An 18885-nucleotide genomic window follows, 5' to 3' on the forward strand; every position below is an offset into this window, starting at 1 on the left:
GTTTCCTTATTTATTTTCATTTTGGATGATCTGTCCATTGGTGAAAGTGGGGTGTTAAAGTCCCCTACTATGATTGTGTTACTGTCGATTTCCCCTTTTATGGCTGTTAGCTTTTGCCTTAGTATTGAGGTGCTCCTATGTTGGGTACATAAATATTTACAATTGTTATATCTTCTTCTTGGATCGATCCCTTGATCATTATGTAGTGTCCTTCTTTGTCTCTTCTAATAGTCTTTATTTTAAAGTCTATTTTGTCTGATACGAGAATTGATACTCCAGCTTTCTTCTGGTTTCCATTTGCATGGAATATCTTTTTCCATCACCTCACTTTCCGTCTCTATGTGTCCCTAGGTCTGAAGTGGGTCTCTTGTAGACAGCAAATATATGGGTCTTGTTTTTGTATCCATTCAGCCAGTCTGTGTCTTTTGGTGGGAGCATTTACTCCATTTACATTTAAGGTAATTATCAATATGTATGTTCCTATTCCCATTTTCTTAATTGTTTTGGGTTTGTTATTGTAGGTCTTTTCCTTCTCTTGTGTTTCTTGCCTAGAGAAGTTCTTGTAGCATTTGCTGTAAAGCCTGTTTGGTGGTGCTGAACTCTCTCAGCTTTTGCTTGTCTGTAAAGGTTTTAATTTCTCCATCAAATCTGAATGAGACCCTTGCTGGGTAGAGTAATCTTGGTTGTAGGTTTTTCTCCTTCATCACTTTAAATATGTCCTGCCAGTCCCTTCTGGCTTGCAGAGTTTCTACTGAAAGATCAGCTGTTAACCTTATGGGGATTCCCTTGTGTGTTATTTGTTGTTTTTCCCTTGCTGCTTTTAATATGTTTTCTTTGTATTTAATTTTTGACAGTTTGATTAATATGTGTCTTGGCGTGTTTCTCCTTGGATTTATCCTGTATGGGACTGTCTGTGCTTCCTGGACTTGATTAACTATCTCCTTTCCCATATTAGGGAAGTTTTCAACTATAATCTCTTCAAATATTTTCTCAGTCCCTTTCTTTTTCTCTTCTTCTGGAACCCCTATAATTCGAATGTTGGTGCATTTAATGTTGTCCCAGAGGTCTCTGAGACTGTCCTCAGTTCTTTTCATTCTTTTTTCTTTATTCTGCTCTGCAGTAGTTATTTCCACTATTTTATCTTCCAGGTCACTTACCCATTCTTCTGCCTCAGTTATTCTGCTATTGATCCCATCTAGAGTATTTTTCATTTCATTCATCATGTTGTTCATTGTTGCTTGTTTCATCTTTAGTTCTTCTAGGTCCTTGTTAAATGTTTCTTGCATTTTCTCTATTCTATTTCCAAGATTTTGGATCATCTCTACTATCATTATTCTGAATTATTTTTCAGGCAGACTGCCTATTTCCTCTTCATTTGTTAGGTCTGGTGGGTTTTTATCTTGCTCCTTCATCTGCTGTGTGTTTTTCTGTCTTCTCATTTTGCTTATCTTACTGTGTTTGGGGTCTCCTTTTTGCAGGCTACAGGTTCGTAGTTTCTGTTGTTTTTGGTGTCTGTCCCCAGTGGCTAAAGTTGTTTCAGTGGGTTGTGTAGGCTTCCTGGTGGAGGGGACTAATGCCTGTGTTCTGGTGGATGAGGCTGGATCTGTCTTTCTGGTGGGCAGGTCCACGTCTGGTGGTGTGTTTTGGGGTGTCTGTGGACTTATTATGGTTTTAGGCGGCCTCTCTGCTAATGGGTGGGGCTGTGTTCCTGTCTTGCTAGTTGTTTGGCATAGGATGTCCAGCACTGTAGCTTGCTGGTCGTTGAGTGAAGCTGGGTGCTGGTGTTGAGATGGAGATCTCTGGGAGATTTTCGCCATTTGATATTATATGGAGCTGGGAGGTCTCTTGTGGACCAGTGTCCTGAAGTTGGCTCTCCCACCTCAGAGGCAGAGCCCTGACTCCTGTCTGGAGCACCAAGAGCCTTTCATCCTCATCGCTCAGAATAAAAGGGAGTAAAAGAAGGAAGGAAGGAAGGAAGCAAGGAAGGAAGAAAGAAAGAAAGAAGAAAAGAAAGAGGATAAAATAAAATAAAGTTATTAAAATAAAAATTATTAAGAAAAAAAAAATTAAAGAAAAAAAACGGACAGATAGAACCCTAGGACAAATGGTGACAGCAAAGCTATACAGACAAAATCTCACACAGAAGCATACACATACACACTCACAGTATGAGGAAAAGGGGAAAAAATAATAAATCTTGCTCTCCAAGTCCACCCCCCAGATTTGGGATGATTCATTGTCTATTCGTGTATTCCACAGATGCAGGTACATCAAGTTGATTGTGCAGCATTAATCCGCTGCTTCTCAGGCTGCTGGGAGAGATTTCCCTTTCTCTTCTTTGTTCGCACAGCTCCCGGGGTTCAGCTTTGGATTTGGCCCTACCTCTGCGTGTAGGTCGCCGGAGGGCGTCTGTTCTTCCCTCAGACAGGACGGGGTTAAAGGAGCCGCTGATTCGGGGGATCTGGCTCACTCAGGCCGGGGGGGAGGGAGGGGTGCGGATGCGGGGCGAGCCTGCGGCAGCAGAGACCAGAGCAACGTTGTACCAGCCTGAGGCGCACCGTGTGTTCTCCCGGGGAAGTTGTCCCTGGATCCCTGGACCCTGGCAGTGGCGGGCTGTACAGGCTCCGCGGAAGAGGGGTGTGGATAGTGACCTGTGCTCGCACACAGGCTTCTTGGTGGCGGCAGCAGCAGCCTTAGCGTCTCATGCCCGTCTCTGGGGTCCACGCTGTTAGCCGCGGCTCGCATCCGTCTCTGGAGCTCCTTTAAGCAGTGCTCTGAATTCCCCTCTCCTTGCGCACCAGGAAACAAAGAGGGAAGAAAAAGTCTCTTGCCTCTTCGGCAGGTCCAGACTTTTTCCCGGACTCCCCCCGGCTAGCCGTGGTGCACTAACCCCTTCAGGCTGTGTTCCCGCCGCCAGTCCTCTCCCTGCGATCCAACCGAAGCCCGAGCCTCAGCTCCCAGCCCCCGCCCGCCCCGGCGGGTGAGCAGACAAGCCTCTCGGGCTGGTGAGTGCTGGTCGGCACCGACCCTCTGTGCGGGAATCTCTCCGCTTTGCCCTCCGCACCCCTGTTGCTGTGCTCTCCTCCGCGGCTCCGAAGCTCCCCCGCTCGGCCACCCGCAGTCTCCGCCCGCGGAGGGGCTTCCTAGTGTGTGGAAACCTTTCCTCCTTCACAGCTCCCTCCCACTGGTGCAGGTCCCATCCCTATCCTTTTGTTTCTGTTTATTCTTTTTTCTTTTGCCCTACCCAGGTACGTGGGGACTTTTTTGCCTTTTGGGAGGTCTGAGGTCTTCTGCCAGCGTTCAGTAGGTGTTCTGTAGGAGCTGTTCCACGTGTAGATGTATTTCTGGTGTATCTGTGGGGAGGAAGGTGATCTCTGCGTCTTACTCTTCCGCCATCTTCCCGATTCTCCTCATTTCGTTTTTTAAAAACCCTCTCTCACCAATAATTTAAAGATCTTGGGGATATCAGCATGCTACATTAAACATGACCAATAGTTGACTTATTTGCCGTTGGTAATTCAACTGTGTGTTATTATAACAACACAGAGGCATGAAAAACATAAAGTATTTAAAATGCAATTTTTTGTTATTATGAGAGCTATGGCCATTTTACTCTTTGCCCCACTGCATGGAGGTTTGGGGCATTAAAAAAAGCAAAAAGCATCAGAGGTAAATGTATGTGGTTTCCAGGGGAGAGACACTTCATAGAGGCACTGTCCTTGGAAGTTCTTCATTTTTATCAAAAACACAAGGACAGGGTAAATTGTTCCTAGTATATGACAGCAAAAGTACAATGGAAATGGAGGATGTGATGGTCTAGGTAAGGGAGGTGGATGGGTCTAGAGAAACCACATTGCTCAGTGACCAGAGCTGTGGTTCTTAACTTTTATAGGTCTTATATCGACAAATAACTATATCAAAGAATCTCAGTCCCACCACGACAGGAACCTATGTTTTTGCTTTTTAAAAAATGATTAGTATAATTGTATATTTATGATATTTTTTGTTAATGCCTCAATAATGGCTAAGTAAATTCTGTCATACTTTTGTGTACTATTACCAGTTCATGCCCCATAACTGGAGAATCACTCTCAAGAGATATATTGGGTCCTCAGGGCTGAATATCCTAAACTCCACTTTGGCTAGGCCAACTGATCAAACAAGCAAAGCCTTGAGAAAGGAGATTTCAAAATCATGGGATCACATGAAGCATTAATTCCATGTGGGGAAATGGGCACCATCACAGACGGATGCAGTGCACCAAAAGCAAAGTGTGAAAGATTAAAAGAATAACTTAGGTTTTCCTAACTAGAGGCAAATATAAAGAGACAGATAGATAAAGCAGGCACATTAATAGTAATAACATAGCAGTAACTGTAACAGCAGTAACTGTTCCAGCGGGAAGCCCTAGGCATTAGGAATCTGAAACTTATAAGGGCACAGAGGATCTGGGAACATTCTATAGTCATGATCTTTTCAGAAACCCTATGGGAAGAAGACACCTGACAGGATGAGGAAAGGAGGACACCAGGATAAGGACAAAGCCTATCTCTCCCACCCAGAGGGACAGATTTTATGAACCTTCAGAATGTGTAACAGGCAGTTCCATTAGAGTGATGTCCACACATTTCTTCTGAGGCTGAATTTAGTTTACTAAGGCTATATATGCCTCCATAGTGTTGATTCTTCTCTTATCTATGTCTTTGTCAAATGATACTTTAAAAATCTGCATTTATGAGTAAGAAGATAAACAATTGAACTCAGATGGATTCGACTGGTTACATGCTGATGATCTAGGGACTTGGGCAGGTAACACTTTAGTTCAATCTTCAGATGCCATTATGGGCACCTGTTATAGCTGGAATAGGGAGTTTGGGGGCACAGGCCTTAACATGCTGCCTGTCTTATGCTGCTAGAGATACATGCACAGAGAGAAGCTTTGTTAGTCTATTTTTTCCCGCACAGTTTTGTGTTATTTCAGGGGAGAACCACAGTACACACAAACACACCCACCCACACCCACACCCACACACACACATGAATTTGTCTACATCCCTACTCATTTAAAGTATCTCTTCTCCCTCTTCCTTTGCAGTCCTCTTCACCAGGGAAGAAAATCATGCAGGATAAAGTAACATTGTTTGTCAATCTCTTCCTACATTTGGAATCCGTCCAGAAAACCCAGGAGGAAGTTCAAGTCGGCCACAGTGAATCTGCAGCAAATCCACCCCACGTGACTTTCCTCCCACCCCCATCACTGCTGATCTTTTCATGTATTCTTTATAAAGAATCCATTGAACTTTAATTAATATGAAAAATTCAGGTTTTCATCTGATTTAAATGTGACTGACATCGTGCTGCTACCAAGAGCGAAACGAAGTACAAGCAGGGTAAAAATAAAATGTGAACCCTGACGCCTGCCACAGCTTTAGACTCTCACTGCCAAATCGTCCCTCCCATTTCCAGGAGGCATGAGAGAGGCACGTCAACAGCAACTTCCAGGAACCTTGAGTCCACATCTATAAAGAGGGACGCACTTGAAAAACGTCTAGACTAAACAAAGAACATAATTCAGTATCTGTCAACTGAATCAGCCGTCTTTAGTTCCAGAAGTCCAAGTTAAAAATGACCCAGTTCTAGATATACAATTCCAAAAGGGCCAACGGGTAAAAGAAGGAAAAAGTCTTCTGAAGTGAAAACACACATGTACCTACATCAGTCTGTCATTTGCACACATACACCTTTCCTCTCATATTCAGTGAATTGCTCAGAAAGGCACAAATGTATTCTTGGGAGGGAGCGGTATAGCACAGGGCATCTTGCTTTCAGCTCTTAGCCATTAGCATTCTGCTTGCCATGACCAGGCTGCCCTCATGTTTATGCATTCTGCTTTACACATGTGTATAGCATACGTGCCCTGATGTCAATCACACAGTGCCTTTAAAAAGACTGACTGTGATCCTACATCCTGCTTCCCCCACAGAACCTGCACTACTGAAGTAGCAATATATGAAGGCCTAAAAAGTGACTGCAAGAGCAAAATTAACACATTTTTCACTTCAATAAAATATCTTGGGCATTGCACTTCAAAAATTTACAGTTGTCTGTTAAAAAATGATTGAAACTCTCTCCCTTCATCTGCCATCATGGAGTGTGTGGTTGGCCCCCTTCCTTGCCATCTCTTCTCACAAGACTTTCGGGATTAAGCAACTCCTGGCCAAGAAACAAAAAGAGAATCATCCCATTTCTACATTGATTTGAGTTAAAACTGGTAATAAAATCAAGCACAACACCAAAGGAGACACTGGAGAAGAACCAAGGTGGGTTTACAAGGAATAGCACATCTGATGGCTCATAATCATGCTATACCAAGGTCACTAGCATCTCACCATATCAAACTGAAAAAGCCACCACTACCTGGACAGTTGGACATGTTTCACTGGAAAAATAATTATCTTGTTCTTTGTTTTTATGCCTCTTTGCTAGTAGGTTAGTTCAGCAATAAATACGTGAGATTTTTTTTGAAAACAGAAGATTTAAAATTTGGGATTTGTTCCAGTTCTGACTATTGGTTTAGGTCAAATAGTTTTATCTACAGTAAGCTCTATTTCCAAATATTGCAGATTGAGAATAGCATAGGTCATCTCTTATAATTAATATGATTATATCATTAACCTGTGACAAAGGAGGCAAGAATATACAATGGGAAAAAGAGAGCCTCTTCAATAAATGGTGCTGAAAAAACTGTACAGCTACATGCAAAAGAATCAAACTGGACTACTTTCTCACATGATATACAAATATAAACTTAAAATGGATTAAAGATTTGAATGGAACACCTGGAACCCTAAAGCTACTACAAGAAAACATCGCAGTACAGTCTGACACTGGTCTGAGAAATATGTTTTTGGATATGTCTCCTCAGGCAAGGGAGACTAAAGGAAGAATAAACACATGGAACCTAATCAAGCTAAAAAGCTTCTGCACAGCAAAGGAAACTATCAACAAAATGAAAAGGCCAACTACTAAATGGGAGAAGGTATTTGCAAACAATATATCTGAATCAGGGTTAATATCCAAAATACACAAAGAACTCATACAACTCAATATCAAAAAAAATGAACAACCTGATTTAAAAATGAGCAAAGGATCTAAATAGACATTTTTCCAAAGAACACATATATATGGCCAGCAGACACATGAAAAGATGCTCAACATCACTCATCATCAAAGAAATGCAAATAAAAACCACAATGAGATACCACCTCACACCTGTCAGAATGGTTATCATCAAAAAGACAACAAATAACAAGTGTTAGAGAGGATATGGTGAAAAGGGAACCCCCGTGCACTGTTGGTGGGAATGTAAATTGCTGCAGCAACTATGCAAAACAGTAAGAAGGATCCTCAAAAAATTAAAAATAGAACTACCAAATGATTCAGTAGTTCCATTTTGGGGTATTTTTCCAAAGAAAACAAACACACTAATTCAAAAAGATATATGCGCCCCTATGTTCACTGAAGCATTATTCACAATAGCCAAGATATGGAAGCAACCTATCATGGATAGATGAATGGATAAAGAAGATGTGGTATATGTATATACAATGGGATATAACTCAGCCATAAAGAAGGATGAACTCATGCCATTTGCAAAAACATGGATGGACCTGGAGGATATTATGCTAAGTGAAACAAGTCAGACAAAGAAAGACATACTGTATGATTTTACATGTGGAATCTAAGAAACAAAACAAATGAATAAACATAACAAAACAGAAACAGAGTCATAGATGCAGAGAACAAACAGATGGTTGCCAGAGGGGAGGTGGGTGAGGGATGAGTAAAATAGTTGAGGGAGATCAAGAGTTATAAACTTCCATTTACAAAGTCAATGAGTCACAGTGATGAAATATACAGAGTGTGGAATACAGTCAAGAGTAATGGAAAAAAAATAAATGTGATTCAAGATCACTTGAATTCTTAGAGACTCCAAATTTTAAAACTCTGAGAAGGTGACTCTCTTAAAAATATCTGAAATTTTGGTCAGTTTATTTAAAACTTGAAGCCTCTCAACTATTTTCAGGTCAATATCAATCTTTTTCCCTTTTCCTTGTAACCTTTGATAAGCAAACAAAAGCCACTTTTCTATACATGTGCACACATATACGAACATGTATACACATGTGTAAAACTTTTAAAAACCGTAGGATAAATAAGCGGCATTGAAGTAGTTTGGTATTCACATAATCTTGTTTAAAGGAATATGGTTCCAGAGATGGGACTGAATGAGGGCTGATGTTCATCTCTGTTGATTAGTTGGGGTCTCGAATTAAAAAGGTATGGAGTGCTTCTGCCCATTTCCTAGATTCTTTCCATACTTGTTTTGGTAAATTCTGCAAGTGTATCTTAAGTGTATTTGTTTTAACCCTGCATTTCTCTCAACGCATTCCAGAGCAGCAAGAACATGAGGATGGTTTGGGAGGCTGGGGTTGGGAGACAGTTCTCGAGTCTCTGGCATTTCCACACATCTTACAGGCAGAAGCACTATCTGCTTTTGTTCTGCATTATCTATTCATGATGTTTGTATGGTGAACAGCCTTAGGAAATAGAGATGGTGTCTCTTTCCAGAGCAATGGGCAGGCATACTTACTGTCTAGTATAATAAGAGTGATTGTTTCTCACAGTGGCAAATGTCAGGCAGGTTTATTGCCTGTTATAAAAGATTCGTGTTCTCTAAACTCAGGACTTTTTCCCTATAATACAATGCACTACATGTGCAGTTATTACCTAACTCTTCTTGCATTGCTTTGTGGGAATTAGGGCTTGGGGAGCCAGCACAAGAAATGCTGATGCTCTGACTCTGCTGTTATCGTGAGTAATACATTTTCCTTTGTTTCTGATCCAGGTATCTTGTGTCTTATGCTAGCATCCTTGAAACAGTGTCAGGCTAACTTATCACTTGCAAGTAGAGTAAAATCCCCAGACCCTTTACTGCTCTTGACAGCTGGCTACGTAGCCTAGTAGGAATGCTGATTCCCTACCTGTTATGGTACCATTCCTATGAACATCAGGTAACAGAAATATTTTCTTTGGACTAATATATCAGTAAGTTTATGCTGTGGACCAGATACTGGCATATTGCCGCCCACCCATAGGCCAACTCTTGACGCCTGTTTTTATAAACAGAGTTTTATTTGAACACAGCCATGCACACCATTTACATGTTGTCTGTGGTTACTTTCATGTGATGTATCACTTTGCTGTACACCTGAAACTAACACAACATTGTAAATCAACTATACTCCAAGAAAAGGTCACACAGCTAGTAGGTGACAACAAGTGAAGTTTGATTCAAGTTCAAACCATCTCACTCCAGAGCACTAACTTTTTTAGCAATCATATTCCACTGCCTTCAGATTGGCCAAGCTGCTTCTGGTAGGCCTCACTGCCCCTATGAAGGAAAGCCTTCACCATCCACACCTCTACTGGAAAAACCTCATTAAGATGGGTGGTTGAAGTCCAGGGGTTGATCTACACAGCTTCAGGAATGATTGACTTCTGAAGCTCATTGAGTCCCCTGAGACATGTCCCTCGATTCTCAGTTCAGCTCCCAGGGACTGGTTGTTTCCACTCCCCAAACAACTCCACTTGCTGGTAACAGCACTTGCATGTATTCACAGTTCAGATGCTCTTACTTCCAGCCATCTATTTCTGGGCCATTCACACTAGCAGGAAGAGTATTCTATTTTTATGGCAGGCCACACCATTCACATATTTAACACTTTAGAATAAGGAGAGGCAAACCTTGAACTAAATCTTTAAGATGTGCTAATAATAATTTTTCTGGAAAATCTCATTATTTCTCAATGCTTGCAGAATAGTCCAACTCTAAAGTAATTATGACACATGCCAGCTGCTGGTTCAGAACTCTAGGGTTTCAAACAAAGGCTTGGACCTCTTCAGAGAAACCTGCAGCCTGCAGGAGGACCAAAGGCAGGGTGGGAGGAGAGCACTCAGTAACTGGCATGCGTCCTGGCTTTATCTTTTCATTGTGAATCATTTTGTTTCATCCTGACCTTAACAAAAGTCTAACTGCAAGAAAAGTACAACCTGTATAGCCAACAGGACAGGAAGGTGAAAAAGTTTGAGAGAAGAGACAGAGAGATGAACTAAAGTAGAAATTCAAGAAAACTGAAGAAGTGTGCCTTTCACATAGAACAGAAATTAGAGAGTTTCAGGTGGAGAGAACATGTCAAGACTTCTGTGTTTGCACAGATGGAGACCTACAATAATCAGATGCTAGAACAATCCATATTGGATTACTGTCGAAACTCAGAAGATATTCCCAGAAGCTGAAACTTGATTTTTGACTCTGGCAGCCAAAAGCTACCATCAACTTTATGAAGGTGAGGGTTCAAGTTCGCAGGTGTTCCTTCCTAATCTATAGTGACAAGGTTTGTTTTTTGCCTTTTTAGCTGATCCTTACCAGCCTCCAAATTCTACCAGAGTAAAACCATTCTCAAGGAAAGGACAAAAGGGATATGCATATTTTACAAGTCTTCTAGCACTTTAGGTTTAGACAAACAATGTGTCGATGGGAAACCAGTGCTTGTATTTACTTCTAACAATCCTAACCAAACTACCAGTTACTTAAGTTTCAGGACAACGTTTTACTTTTTTTGCAACCCCCCAACACCTTTAAAAGTACCTCTAACAGGGTCTTCCCTGGTGGCACAGTGGTTGAGACTCCGCCTGCCAATGCAGAGGACACGAGTTCATGCCCCGGTCCGGGAAGATCCCACATGCCGCGGAGCCGCTAGGCCCGTGAGCCATGGCCGCTGAGCCTGCGCGTCCAGAGCCTGTGCTCCGCAACGGGAGAGGCCACAACAGTGAGAGGCCTGGTACTGTAAAAAAAAAAAAAAAAAAAAAATTACCTATAACAGCCACTAGTATATATCATTCCTATGTATATCATTAAATACTTATTAAATTGAGTCAGTAACATGATTATTTTAAGCTATAGGGATTGATGCAACTATGGTAATAAATATTCATAAACCAATGGTCAAGATAAAAAGTATTCTGATATTTTCCAACACTTACTATTCTATGTAATGGCCACAAAACAGACTCAATTAACTGTATTTTTATTACTTTCACATGATGTGTATACCCTAGTAGGAAGTCAATACCAGGCCAATAAATGGATGTCAGCTCTTACCATGAAATTGTCATTAAGCTAATGCCAATTGTCTTTTGAACACTAACTGTAAAACCATATATTTTGTTAGGAAATGGGCATAAATTATTTTGCTAATCAAACCATTCATTTTCTAAACCAAATATCACCTACCTCCTAAAACTTGCTCTCCCTGTGTGTTACATACTTCAGCAGCATCTCCCAGTTCATAAGAGCAAATTCTGAGTCAGACTGGATGTCTACCTCTCTTAACTCTTAAATGACATTAATGACTAAATGACAGTAATGTCCCTCATGTCCTGATCTGCAGACCACCTCTCCCCTTGGACACGGATATATCCCACCTTACAGACTCTCTATTTTGAGCTCTTCTAAAGTAGCTTGTCCATATGTCCATGACTCTGGGAATGCAACATACTATACTGGGTAGGAGTCTTAGCTAAAACTCCCAGTCCCACATGGCTTTTTAACAAGGTGAAAATGGTATTCATTACATGACTCATGCATGCAATCTCAAATATAGTCACTCCCTGTGTATATTCTTTAGACACAGTCATAGAAATGTTTAATAATGTATTTCCATACTAAATTAATGTGGTGGAATAATCTAGACACTTCCCTTTAATTGGAGATGGATGGAAATGCAGGTGAGTCATATATGGAATGGAAATAATCTCATCAGAGCCCATACCTCCAATCCCGATGTCAACGGAAAAGCTACTGACAGCTACGTGGTGGTTCTTTCAAGTTAGGCAGGTCCAGAAAAGAATCAATGCTCCTTAGAATTAAACTGTTGTTCTTTTTGTTTTGAAGAAGCTGGGGTCATGCTAAAGGGGGGATAGACTTGTCTCAAGTGAGACCAGACTGTGCTGTCTCTGGAGAAATATATCCCTGGCTTTGCTGTGGTGCACTGACTCCCTAGGTTAGCTAAGGAGTTAATTAGCACCAGGCTTGCTTCAGCGAGACCTGGAGAGCACAAAGGAGAACTCAGCTCTGTAAGGCAGAAGTCTGAGGGGTAGAGGGAGAAAGGGTCTGGGTGGAAAGGAGGAGCATTTATGCCCATCCTTCCATGGATCTAATAACGGGACAGCTTTCTTAGAAAGCCTACCTCTGTATGAGTGCCTTCTGATGCTTGGTAGAAAAAAATAAATAAGCTGAATACAGCTTTTTGAGCTAAAAAATATAAATAACTATTGTTGTGGACTGATTGTATTCCCCCCAAATTTATATGTTGAAATCCTAACTCCAAAGGTGATGGTATTAGGAGGTGGGGCCATTGGGAGGTGCTTCAGTCATGAAGGTGGAGCCCTCATGAATGGAATTAGTGTCCTCATGAAAGAGGCCCCAGATAGCTCTTTCACCCTCTTTCTGCTCTGCGAGGACACAACGAGAAGACAACTATCTGAAACTCAGAAGTATGTCCTTAGCAGACCTGACTGTGCTGGCTCCCAGATCCCAGACTTCCAGCTTCCAGGAGTGTGAGAAATACATTTCCATTGTTTATAAGCTACCCAGTCTATGGTACTTTGTTAAAGCAGCCTGAACTAAGAGGACTGTATATGTATATAGAATAATACACATGTGCATTAATTTTATATAAGTTATTCATACGGGGTGGGCCAAAAGGTTCGTTCGTTTTTTTCCATAAGATGGCTCTAGTAGCACTTAGTTGTCTTTAACTTCATTCGAAACAATTTTGTTAGATTGCATGTGACAGCTGTCATTTCAGCATGCATTTAAAAAAAGACATCAAAATTGGTGAATTTTTGTGTAGCCATTTTAATATTGAAGATGAAAGAAAAAAAGCGAAATTTTTGGCATATTATGCTTTATTACTTTAAGAAAGGTAAAAACGCAACTGAAACGCACAAAAAGATTTGTGCAGTGTATGGAGAAGATCCTGTGACTGACTGAACATGTCAAAAGTGGGTGGTGGGGCTTCCCTGGTGGCGCAGTGGTTGAGAGTCCGCCTGTCGATGCAGGGGACATGGGTTCGTGCCCCAGTCTGGGAAGTTGCCACATGCCGCGGAGCAGCTGGGCCCGTGAGCCATGGCCGCTAAGCCTGCGCGTCCAGAGCCTGTGCTCTGCAATGGGAGAGGCCACAACAGTGAGAGGCCGGCGTACCGCAAAAAAAAAAAAAAAAAAAAGTGGGTGGTGAAGTTTCGTGTTGGAGATTTCTCGCTGGACGATGCTCCACAGTCGGGTAGACGAGCTGAAGTTGATAGCTATCAAATCTAAACAATAATTGAGAACAATCAATGCTATACCATGCGGGAGATAGCTGACGTACTCAAAATATCCAAATCAAGCACTGAAAATCATTTGCACCAGCTTGGTTATGTTCATCGCTTTGATGTTTGGGTTCCACATAAGTTAAGCAAAAAAAACCTTCTTGACCATATTTCCGCATGCCATTCTCTCCTCAAACGTAATGAAAACGTTCTGTTTTTAAAACAGTTGTGACAGACGATGAAAAGTGGACACTGTACAAAAATGTGGTATGGAAGAGATCATGGGGCAAGCAAAATGAACCACCACCAACCACACCAAAGGCCAGTCTTCATCCAAACAAGGTGATGTTGTGTATTTGGTGGGATTGGAAGGGAGTCCTCTATTATGAGCTCCTTCCGGAAAACTAAATGATTAATTCCAACAAGTACTGCTCCCAGTTAGACCAACGGAAAGCAGCACTCAATGAAAAGCATCCAGAATTAGTCAACAGAAAACGCATAATCTTCCATCAGGGTAACGCAAGACCACATGCTTCACTGATGACCAGACAAAAACTGTTACAGCTCGGCTGGGAAGTTCTGATTCATTCATTGTATTCACCAGACATTGCATCTTTGGATTTCCATTTATTTCGGTCTTTACAAAATTCTTTTCATGGAAAAAATTTCAATTCCCTGGAAGACTGTAAAAGGTACCTGGAACCATTCTTTAATCAAAAAGATAAAAAAGATTTGGGAAGATGGAATTATGAAGTTGCCTGAAAAATGGCAGAAGGTAGTGGAACAAAAGGGTGAATATGTTGTTCAATGAAGTTCTTGGTGAAAATGAAAAATGTGTCTTTAATTTTTACTTACAAAACTGAAGGCACTTTTTGGCCCACCCAATATCTTACCCTGTATTACTCTTTAGAGTTCTACTTGACTGCTGACTAGGAAACTCTATGTCCTTCCATGGAGTTTGTGTTTATTCTGAGCAAGACTGTGTTCCATGGTGGGGATGGAGCACTGCTTATTACAACAGAAGAGAAATTATTGTGAGGAGAATATCTAGTTTTCCACCTTTCTTTCTCACTAGAAGCATACACGGACATCTCTACGGTTTGACTTTCCATGTGCTTTAAGGAACACATTATGCACCAGAAGCATGGCTGATACTATCCCAGCATTTCTGAATCAGCCCCTTCCACATTTACTGCCATCTCTGTGAAGACTAAAATGAACATATGTGCCCATGAAATACAACACCGATATTATCAAATGCTTTGCCTCATCCAAGTCTCCCCAGTCTGGAATAATCACTCTTCTGAGCAGCTCTCAGCCCTCATCTGGCACTTTGCATTTGAATCTTTTTATTTGTACACACTCCCTTAGCATCTAGATTGTAATTCAATCCCATTCGGTTTAAAATATTTTTTCTGTACCTATGACCTGTCAGGGACTGTGTGAGGTGCTAGTGATAAATATCCAAGTAAACAGTTTAGAATATAGATGAGGAGGCTGGCACATGACCTAAGTAGAGTGGGTAAGGTGCAAGCACAGAGGTGTGGAAAATAACAGGTAGACGGGCAGGAAGGTACAGGGACGAAGCAGAGGTATCAGGAAATGGTCCTCAGAGACGTGGTCTGTGATAGGTTCAGAGATGAGCTGATGATTCTCAGGCAAAGGTGAGGGAAGGAAGAATGTATTTCAGGCAGAAGGGAAGCATGTGCAAAGGACTGGAACATGTAACATTTGGGGAAATGAAAGTAGTTCAGCACCAAAAGAGCATAACTTTTAAATCAGTGGAGATCAGCAGGAGATGATACTTGGACTCAGATGATTAAAGGTTTAATATACTATGCTAAAGATTTGCACAGCAAAGGAAACCATAAACAAAAAAAAAGAAAACCGACAGAATGGGAGAAAATATTTGCAAATGATGTGACCAACAAGGGATTAGTCTCCAAAATTTACAAACAGCTCATGTTGCTTAGTATCATCAAAACAAACAAGCCGGGCTTCCCCGGTGGCGCAGTGGTTGAGAGTCCGCCTGCCGATGCAGGGGACACGGGTTTGTGCCCCGGTCCGGGAGGATCCCACATGCCGTGGAGCGGCTGGGCCTGTGAGCCATGGCTGCTGAGCCTGCGCGTCCAGAGCCTGTGCTCCACAACGGGAGAGCCCACAACAGTGAGGCCCGCGTACCGCAAAAAACCACAAAAACAAACAAACAAAAAAACCCAATCAAAAATGGGAAGAAGACCTAAATAGATATTTCTCCAAAGAAGACATACAGATGGCCAAGAAGCACATGAAAAGATGCTCAGCATCGCTAATTATTAGAGAAATGCAAATCAAAACTACAATGAGATATCACCTCACACCAGTCAGGATTGCTATCATCAAAAAATCCACAAACAGCAAATGCTGGAGAGAGCGTGGAGAGAAGGGAACCCTCCTACTCTGTTGGTGGGAATGCAAATTGGTACAGCCACTATAGAGAACAGTATGAAGGTCCCTTAAGAAACTAAAAATAGAGCTACCACACGATCCTGCAGTCCCACTCCTGGGCACATACCCAGAGAAAAACATGGTCTGAAAGGATACGTGCACCCCAGTGTTCATTGCAGTGCTGTTTACAATAGCCAAGACATGGAAGTAACCTAAATGTCCATCAACAGAGGAACAGATAAAGACGATGTGGTACAGATATACAATAGAATATTACTCAGCCATTAAAAAGAATGAAGTAATGCCATTTGCAGCAACATGGATGGACTCAGAGACTGTCCTTCTGAGTGAAGTAAGTCTGACAGAGAAAGAGAAATATCGTATGATATAACTTATATGTGGGAACTAAAAAAAAAATGAACTTATTTACGAAACAGAAACAGACTCAGAGACTTAGAGAATGAATTATGGTTGCCAGGGGGGAAGCATGGGCAGGAGGGATAGCTAGGGAGTTTGGGATTGACATGTACACACTGCTATATTTAAAATGGATAACCAACCAGGACCTACTGTATAGCACAGGGAACTCTGCTCAATATTCTGTAACAACCTAACTGGGAAGAGAATTTGAAAAAGAATAGATACATGTATATGTATAACTGAATCATTTTGTTGTACAACTGAAACTAACACAACATTGTTAATCAACTATACTACGATATAAAACAAAAGTTAAAAACAAAAAAAAAGAGCTTGGATGTTATCCTAAGGCCAAAGGAATTTACGCAATGGTTTATACAGGTTAGCAACAGAAATTACTATTTTTTGGTAAAGTGTGGATTGGAGGAGGATGAGGATGAAGGTGTATGTTGTAGAATGAAGGTTTGTGTCCCCACAAATTTATATGTTGAAATCCTAACCCCCAACGTGGTTCTGTTAGGAGATGGGGCCTTTGGGAGGTGATTAGGTCATGAGTGTGGAGTCCTCATAAATAAGATTAGTGAAAAAAGAGACCGGAGGGTGCACTCTCACCTCTTCTGCCAGGTGAGGACAAAGCAAGAAGATGTCTATGAACCAGGAAGGGGGTCCTCATCAGACACAGAATCTGCTGGCACCTTGGTCTTAGACTTCTCAGCTCAAGAACTGTGGGAAATAATGTTTGCTATTTAAGCCACTCGGCCTATGGGACTTATGTTACAGCAGCCTGAATGGGTTAAGACAGTATATATTTGCATGAAATGATAAGAAATGATGGAGGCACCAACTGGACATAAAGAAGAACTATTTCGGTGACATAACCTGAAGAACGTGATGAATGAGAGTGGTGGGGATGGGGAGGCATCTAGAATCATTTCTACCTGGGGTATCTTGGTAAATGCTGGTATTGCTCACAAGGAAAACAATGAAATAGGAGGTAGAGAAGCTTTATGGAAAGGAAAACAAGAAGTTTGTTTGGGACCTTTTAAGTTAAAATTTTGTGCATTTCTACTCCTGGGATAACCTGAGGCAGCCGCACAAAAGGCAATCAGAAGCGTAGATTCTGGAGCTCCAGAAGAAGGCTAGTGTGTGTCTCTTCCTCTGTGTGTCCCCCGAGCTTACCACCTGGCCCTGGCACTACATCTATTCATTCCAGGTCTTTGATGATGGGAGTAATTATGGTGCTAATGATGATGAATCTTTAATAAGATGTGTACTTTAACAGTGTATGACACAGTTTTTAGGTAAGGCTGAATTTTTCTGAGGTTGGGCTTGAAACAATTTGGATGACTCCATTAAATTATTCTCTCTCTCTATTGTGTTGTTTCCTTTGATGTGTCCTTTGTTTGTAGCCAGAGACTCTGACTAGTGTCTTCTGGGAAACCCAGGGTCCATGGAGTGGTCTGATGCTGCCCATGGGGTACCATTGTTCCAGCTGTTGCCATGAAAAAAACAGCTGTCTCCAGAGCGTTGGGCTATTGTATTTTCTCAAGATTGAGAGGAAAGAAAAACATTGCTTTAAACATCATCATCCACTAACATTAATCATCCTCTGCTTCAGGCACTCTACCAGGTGCTGTGTTATGTATTTTTTTCTCTATTCCAGCAGACCAGTGACCCATCCAGTTCAAAATGTAACACTTCCAAGAATGTTTATTGCTATGTGCTGAACATAAAAGTATTAATCTATTGGGATAAACATAAGAAAATTGATTCAAATTGCTCTGAATGCCCAACAGTGTTTCAGGCAGACTATTCTTACTGGTAAACAATCAACTGACTTCACCAAATTAGACAGCTTCATCAGGTGGTAATATGGCACCTAGAATTGTTTTTCAGGCAACTGGCTATCAAAATTTAAAAAGAACATCTCACTGAAGGTAGCCAGGAAATGTTTTGTCTCACGGCACAATGGTTGGGCACACGAGGAGCTAACATGGCTGTAAACTTTATGGCTGGGGAGAATGATGAAAACATAGAGATTCAGAGGTCTGGCCATGGCCACAGTCAGGCATCAGCCTAAACCAGGTGGGCGGTGAGGAGTGGGGAAAGCAGAACTCAGTAGTCAAAGGCAGAGTGAAAACTGGAAGCCAAACAGGGAAACCAGAAACACAGGAGAGATGGTAAGAAGTGGACATAGAAGAAAAAGGTGTAATAAAAAGGAATTTCCTTTACCGGGTCCCACATTGTCCTTAACTGCTTTTGTCAACTTTGTTCTGCTTATTTTCTGTTGCTGTTGGGATTTTTGTTTGTTTGCTTTTGTCCTACTTATTCCCTACCTCCTTTACCTTATTTTTCATTCCCTAGAAAATGATGATTAAAACTTATTTTATGAAGTAAGTACATTTTCTTTAAGTTGTTAAACATTTATTGAACACATCAAGTTTTTCAGTTGCTGTATGAGATCAGGGCTATGTGGATTCAAACAGGCAATGTGCATTGTCTCTACCCTGGGTGGAATTTATAATCTAGTGTGGAAGACAGAATATAGACGTACATAACCACATTACCAAGCAGACTGGAAAGAGCTAAATGTCTGAAAAGTAC

General features: G+C 41.4%; 1 long non-coding RNA gene across 1 annotated transcript in view; it reads left to right on the forward strand.

The window, feature by feature from the left end:
- LOC138842541 (uncharacterized) overlaps positions 1-8317 on the forward strand; it is a 36726-nt gene extending 28409 nt beyond the window's left edge. Inside the window, exon 4 of the long non-coding RNA XR_011377216.1 lies at positions 5096-8317. This is a non-coding gene — a long non-coding RNA (uncharacterized lncRNA). The remainder of the gene's footprint in view (positions 1-5095) is intronic.
- The last annotated feature ends 10568 nt before the right edge of the window (positions 8318-18885 follow it).

Source organism: Globicephala melas, chromosome 2 (genome assembly GCF_963455315.2).
Source record: "Globicephala melas chromosome 2, mGloMel1.2, whole genome shotgun sequence".
In the NCBI taxonomy this organism is placed as follows: Eukaryota; Metazoa; Chordata; class Mammalia; order Artiodactyla; family Delphinidae; genus Globicephala; species Globicephala melas.